The sequence below is a fragment of the Gorilla gorilla genome, chromosome 10 (genome assembly GCF_029281585.2).
Source record: "Gorilla gorilla gorilla isolate KB3781 chromosome 10, NHGRI_mGorGor1-v2.1_pri, whole genome shotgun sequence".
In the NCBI taxonomy this organism is placed as follows: domain Eukaryota; kingdom Metazoa; phylum Chordata; class Mammalia; order Primates; family Hominidae; genus Gorilla; species Gorilla gorilla.
The window spans coordinates 19592677-19600133 of NC_073234.2; the positions used below are offsets into that span (position 1 = coordinate 19592677).

General features: G+C 46.0%; 1 long non-coding RNA gene across 1 annotated transcript; it reads left to right on the plus strand.

Moving 5' to 3' along the window:
- The first annotated feature begins 451 nt into the window (after positions 1 to 451).
- LOC129525815 (uncharacterized) lies at positions 452 to 5071 on the plus strand. The gene is made up of 4 exons (XR_008670300.2): positions 452 to 573; positions 684 to 752; positions 3713 to 3861; positions 4920 to 5071. It is a non-coding gene; the product is annotated as an uncharacterized lncRNA (long non-coding RNA).
- The last annotated feature ends 2386 nt before the right edge of the window (positions 5072 to 7457 follow it).

Below are 7457 nucleotides of genomic sequence, written 5' to 3' on the forward strand. Positions count from 1 at the left end.
AGGACCGGCTATGGTGGCTCATAACTATAATCCCAATTCTTTGTGAGGTCAAGGCAGGAGGATCAATTGAGCCCAGGAATTTGAAACCAGCCTGAACAACATAGGGATACTCTATCTCTACAAAAATTGTGAAAAATTAGCCAGACGTGGTGGTGCGCGCCTGTAGTCTCGGCTACTCGGGAGGCTGAGGTGGGAGGATTGTTTGAGCCCAGGAGTTGGAGGCTGTAGTGAGCTATGATTGTGCCACTGCACTCCAGCCTGGGCAATAGAGTAAGACTGTCTCAATCAATCAATCAATATAAAGTGCTTAGAATGGCATCTGGCTTATAGTGCTCCTTAAGCATTAGTGATTATTATTAGAAAACTTGTTCGCACTTCACAATCTAATAAAATTTAACCTTGAGTAGGATACCGACTTTTAATATATGCATTGCTATCCACTGACAGCCAGGAAGCTTCATGAAGCAAGAATAGCACCAGCAGGCTGTGGCCCACACTGAGACGGGATGGGCACCATTTGTCTCCTTCATTCCTGAAGCACCCCAGCTTGGGCCAGGCACCCTTGTTGGGACGGTGAGTGGTGGAGAGATTTAGTTAGATGAAGGGGGAAAGCCCATGGAGGCTGAAAAAGGAAAGTCTGGAAAGAAGCGAGGATTTAATCTAAGCCATTTCTTCCCCAACAGCTATCATTTGCGACAGACTTGTGCAGCCGGGCTTGTGGGACCGCTTGGGCACCATTTTGACCACTAGAGGTCAGTGAATGTTTACTCTCCCCAAAGTGTGGTTCTCCAGGAGAGGCGATGTCCGTGGATCACCCGTAGTACCTCTCCATCCCTCTCCACCACCACCCCTTTTGTGGACCTGGGTTTGGTTTGATTTTCCAGGAGTCTAAGTCATCCACAATTTTCTCCTGTTCCTTCCAGAACCAGATTAGCCTTTGCAGGGCAAGTCTCTGGGCCAAGGGTGGAGAATATGATATGTGTCCAGAGATCACTTTTTCCTCTAAAGCCCACAGGCTCAAATGCTCAAGACTGTCAGTGGCACTCATTTTATAACAAATGCAGTCTAAACTCTTCCACGCCTGCTAACTCTCATCCTTCCACCACGGCATTACATCTTGTCATCTCTCCCCGACTCCGCTCACCGCTTTCCCAATCATGTATCCCTCTGTAGGACTCCTTCCTGTTTTCCAAGGCATGCATCAAACACTATAATTCTCCATTCTAGAAATCCTATGACACATTGTCTCTCTCCTATACTGGTTACATGTATGCATTATAGTATGTACATACTACTGCAGATGACAATGGTTTTTGTCTTAGCTCATCTGCTAGACTGAGCTCCCTGAGGCCTCGGACTATGAATTATTCATTTTTAGTGTATTCATAGTTCCTGGTGCAAATGTGATGTTAACAACTATTTGCTGAATGAGCATATTTTTCATTACAGTCAACTGACTCACTGGCTTAAACTGGTATGTGAGAACCTCTGTGCAGAAAGAGATCTGTATGCTTCCCAGAGGCGATCCATGCCAGCCTCTGCCTCAAGGCAAGCTGTGCCTAGGTTTCCCACCCTGCTGGTGCTCCCCATGGCCATGTCCTCTTCCTTCAGACAATCAGATTTCATTTTCCAGTCTCCCTTGCCATGAGAGGTCATCATGTGACTAAATCACAGCCAATGGAAAGGGAGCAAAGTCATGTATACTTTGTTCCAGCCTGACCCATAGAAACCAATACTGTTTCATTCCCAATCTGTTTCCCTCTTTGGACCTAGAGAAGGCACAGCCATGAGAGGAAAGGTGCCTGCATCCCTACATGACCACAAGCAAAGCCTGTCTGCTGACCACGAGCGAGAAATTAACTCTTTCATAGTGCACAAGCCACAGACTACAGGAAGGCCACAGGAAGGATGGGACCTTGGAGGAATTCAAAGGTCAGGGATTTTTTTTCCCCATTCACTGTGGCAAAACATATAAATCACAGAACTTTAGAGCAAGAAGGCGTGGATCCAGCCCAGAATTTTAACAGATGAACAAATTGAGGGCGAGAGTGGTAAGGCAACTCACCCAAGGTCACACAGTTACTTGGTAGCATAAAGAAGACTAGAATGTCAGTTTTCTTCCCGTTCTGTATACCATGCCCTGAAGGCTGCCCCAGAACGAGCAGAGTGCTGCTGAGTGGTGTGGCCAACTCTGAAAGGCCGCTGTGAAAATGTTCAACAAAGGTGTTAAGTCTCCATATCATAAGAAAAAAGAATGGTTCGTAGGTTTGGGCCAGCAGGATGAAAACTAAGATCAAAATATTAAGCCAAGTTCAGCAGGAATTATGGCTGGAATACACAAGGAGTTAGGGAGAACAGAAGAGAAATCAGCTGAAGAAATAGGGCTCCTGAAAATGTCCTTTGGCTCCGTTTGACCCAGCCCCTTGACCTAAGGAGCATAATGACTCAAAGTGTTTTGATACTTGTTATAATTGCTTGTGGCATGGGGCTGCAATCCTCACAAAGAGAACTACTGGCTATACAACCGATGGGTACAGACATCAACAATGACATGGCTGGGCAGAAATCCAAGAGCACACATAGATCACACAACAGAGATCAGAAAGACAAGTCATGATTTAGTACAGAACTAGCTTCTTTGAAGGTGTCAGAGATAACTGGGGCATTTGGGTTTTTAAAAAGTGAGGATAAGCACTAAGACCTCAGGCATCTCGGGTATTTTTCAGAATCATCTCTTTTAAGGAAATCTTCCCTGGATTCCCACTGGTTTCGCTCTGAAAGTTTAGCAACTTAATCTACAGAAATGTTTCCAGTGACAGCATCATCCACCAATCCCTGTCTGTGCAGAGTAGGAATGCACACATGTTCTTTTCCTGTCTCCACTGACTCCCGGGCAGAGCAAACTCAAAATATTCATGTTCACCTAACTCCCAGCTGCTCTATTGGTAGCAGTACCCCTTTACATTTTTTATGACACTTTACATTATCCTCATTGATCCTCACAACAAGCTCTGTGAGGTGGGGGCTATTATCATCCCATCTTACCTATAAGAAAATTGCAGTTCAGAAAGGTGAAGTAACTTGTCCGAGGTCATTCTGTTCATAAATGGCAGACCTGGGACCTGAGCCCAAAGGGTCTGACTACAGAGATTGTGTTCTTATCACAATCTCGTACCATTTTTCCAGATGTGTGTGCACGTACCTGTGTATGGGTGTGTACACCCAAGTGCAAGGCTTGTGGTGGGAGAACAGGGAGTATAATTTCTTTCTAGGCCGGGCACGGTGGCTCACGCCTGTAATCCCAGCACTTTGGGAGGCTGACGTGGGCAGATCATGAGGTCAGGAGATTGAGACCATCCTGGCTAACACGGTGAAACCCCATCTCTACTAAAAATACAAAAAAAAAATTAGTGGCGGGCTCCTGTAATCCCAGCTGCTCGGGAGGCTGGGGCAGGAGAATGGTGTGAACCCGGAAGACAGAGCTTGCAGTGAGCCGAGATCGTGCCACTGCACTCCAGCCTGGGCAACAGAGCGAGACTCTGTCTCAAAAAAAAAAAAAAAAAAATTTATTTCTGACCACTCAAACACTTTGAGGGAAAAGTCCACATCTAAGAGGTATTGTATTGCTCTTGCTTATCAACATAATAACCATTTTCATTAATGCTCGTGTTTATAAAATACTCATTATTTTTGAATTTTTTTTTTATTCCAGAAATGAAGACTGGGGAAGCAATAGGACACACAGGCAATGGGGCTAGGCATTGGTTGTCCCCATTCATTCATGCAGCAAATGGCCATTGCGTCCCCTTCCTGTGCTAAACCTGCACAGGTGCTGCAGGACTTCCTGGACATAAGACCCTGGTAAGATGCAGGACTTCCTGGACATAAGATGGTGGTAAGTGTCCGGGCACTCACCACCATCATGCTTGAGGCCCTGCCCTGGCGTCAGTCTTTCCACGATGCTGACTGGCAGTGTGTCGGGACAGTCCCCAGGCAGGCCTCCCGGATACCTGTCTAGATTATCTCTGTGGTGGATGTAGCCTTTGCCCCAGCATTCAGCAGTGACAAGAGAAGAATGTACTTTCATTCTTCCCAGGCTCTACCTGGGTGTGGTGGATGCTGCTGTCACTAGAAGGCTTCTGTAAATAAAGCCTGCTTAATCTCCTTAGCCGGATGGCTGTGTCAGCCGTGTTGGAGCCGCCAGGAAAGCAGCCCATGCTTTAGATTCCCCAAATTGTTAGAGGCCGTGGGTGAGCCACAGCAGATGCCCCTGCACGGAAAAGCCTGCATTGGCTTGCCTGCTGATCAGGGTGTGCTCTGTGGGGCTTCTTCACCAACGCAGAGAGTCTGAGCAAATTCCCGGGACACCAGGTGAGTGGGCAGCTTCCAGTGTTATGGCATCCACATTCTTCAATCTACTTATTCCTGGATGGGACTGTCCCTTAGAAGAAAATGGGTCCAAATATTTGCAATTGGGCCCCAGGAAAATGCAAGACTTAATGTTACCACCAACCTAGATCTCCTACAAGTTTACTGTTTAATGTTGATTAATTGCCCGTTTTATCAAGCATCCTGTAGTTTCCATATATAGTGACTATCCTATGCATATCAGTTAGCCATACCACAATAGTGCTATGAGAACAGCCACCCCAACATTCAACAGCATACAACTATAAGCATTTCCTCCTAGCTCAGGTATCAATCAGTGGGTCATCCAGGGGTTGGCTGACCCAGGGTAGGCTCAGCTGGGCTTGGCTGCAAGCTATGGATTGGTTTCTGGTCTGCTCTATGTCTCATCCTGCTGGGGCCACAGGCTTCCCAGGGAAAATTCATCCCAGAGCAAAGGATGGGTGCACAAGAGGGCAAGACCGGCCAGCTGAGCATATTGAAAACTTTGCTCTTGTCCTTTCTTCTCACAGATTGTTGTCCAAAGAAAGTCCTATGCCAGACCCAAAGCCCAGGGTAGGGCAGTACACACTGCCCACCAGCAGGCCGTGGCAAAAGTGTTTGTGTACATCACTGTGGGAGACTGAAGAACGGGCACCAGGGATCAATCGGCCACCATGTAAAGTTTGAGAGAAAGATGCCCCAGCTATTCTTAAGACTTTCAAAATAGGCTTCCAGTTCATTAAAAAGGTGTCATGATATTCTTTTCAAAATTCTTCCAAATTCCTTTCATTTCAAATGCAGATAAATTTGGCTGTGCAATATTTTCAGAAAAGAGTAGGGAGGAGATGGCACACATTGCAAAATCAAAAAGGCGGGGTCACCCAGCTTCGAAGGGAAAGCAGGACATGTGAATGGAGAGCTGTGTTTTAGTCATGCTACAAAGGCAAGTCTTTGAGACTAAGCTCAAGCTCATTTCTAAATCTCCTGGTCTCATCTTGAGTAAGTAAAACCATAGTTAGGACAGGTTGCTAGCTCCCTTCCTCCCACCCACCTTCCCCCCATGGCCCGACTTCATCTATGAGATTATTCAGGGACTTTTCAAGTCACTTGATATCAAGAAGTGAAGCAGCTTGCATTCTTTCCTTGCGTGGTACTGTTATTAAAAGTTTAGTGCCGGCTGGGTGCAGTGACTCACGTCTGTAATCCCATCACTTTGGGAGGCCGAGGCAGGCAGATCGGAGGTCAAGAGATTGAGACCATTCTGGCCAACATGGTGAAACCCTGTATCTATTAAAAATACAAAAGTTAGCTGGGTGTTGTGGCAGGTGCCTGTAATCCCAGCTACTCAGGAGGCTAAGGCAAGAGAATGGCTTGAACCCGGGAGGTGGAAGTTGCAGTAAACCGAGATCACACCACTGCACTCCAGCCTGGCCACAGAGCGAGACTCCGTCTCAAAAAGAAAAAAAAAAGTGTAGTGCCCTGTCTTCTGTGTTTGAACTAGCTCTCTGTCTGTCAAATTGGACTAACTTTAGTCCAGGGGAATGTCAGGTAAACAGAGGAAAGCAATGGTAGTATACTCACAATAAAATAAAGAAACAAAAGGTGAAAAAGGCACATTGGAATTCTTGAGGAAGGACCCCATTTTTTTTTTTTTTGAGACGGAGTCTCACTCTGTCACCAGGCTGGAGTGCAGTGGCACGATCTTGGCTTACTGCAAGCTCTACCTCCCAGGTTCAAGCGATTCTACTGCCTCAGCCTCCCGAGTACCTGGGACTGCAGGTGCCCGCCACCACGCCCAGCTAATTTTTGTATTTTTAGTAGAGATGGGGTTTCACCGTGTTTGCCAGGATGGTCTTGATCTCTTGACCTCGTGATCCGCCCACCTTGGCCTCCCAAAGTGCTGGGATTACAGGTGTGAGCCACTGCGCCAGGCCAGGACCCCATTCTTGTCAGGGAATGCATTCTCTTTTTAAGACTGTTTTGCCATTGTCAGTGGTAATTAATCTCAATTACTCTTTTTAAAAATATCTTATGAGGAACATGTACAGTAATTATGCATTTGTAAAAGTCCAGAAGGAGAAGCACCGAAAATGGTAAGGGAATTATTTCTGTGTCATGGAATCATAATGCGGTTTTCTTTTTTATTCTATTTTTACATTCTGTTTTTTTCTCTATTGATCATGTGTTAGTTATATAATTTCTTAAAAGGTTAAAAAAAGGAAAAGGGACAAATTTAAATTTTGTCTTTTCTAGAAACGGCCGGTAAAGGGGAAAGTGTGTTTATGATATGCCACAAACATATTCTGCAGACACTGGTTCTCCATGGGGTGAATGATATCTGTGCTAGTGGCAACGGGATCCATGATAAATAAACTTGGAAAGAATTGCCTTAGACAAAATTATAACTTAAAAAACACATACAACTGGGAGAGTTATTAGAGTTAATATCCTAAAAAGAGGGTAAATAGCATTCCCAAACACAGGGACCACCGATTCCTTTTTTCAAGAAGCAGAACTCTAGACTGGTGTTCCTTGGGAATTGCTGTTCTAGGCCATGAGTGCCAAGGCAAAAATTCTGCTGAAATAAACCCAAGTAGGTGAGGTAGGCGAACTGGGCTGTTGCCAGCCAGGATACCTAAGGAAGTCTGCATTGCCTCTTCCGGCTTTGTGGATTCCCCCACAACCCCTCCCATCTTCTTCATCCTGTGTACTCTCCCCTCTGTCCTCACAAAGCCGTGGGAAGCAAGCTGGCAATAGCTGGACTTGTGCAGAATCCTCCCTCTAAGCTAGACGCTGCTCACCTGCTATGAGCTGAATAGCATCCCCCAAAATTCATATGTTGAAGTCCTAACTCCCAACGTGATTGTATTTGGAGATGGGGCCTTTGAGAGCTGACTAGGTTTAGATGAGGTCATGAAGGTGGGGCCTCAGGATAGGATTAGTGCCCTTAAAGGAAGAGACAACAGAGAGCTTTCTCCTTCTCTCCACCCTTCATGTGAGGACACAATGAGGAGTTGGCTGCCTGCAACCCAAGGAGAGAAGCCTCACCAGACCCTGACACTGCTGGC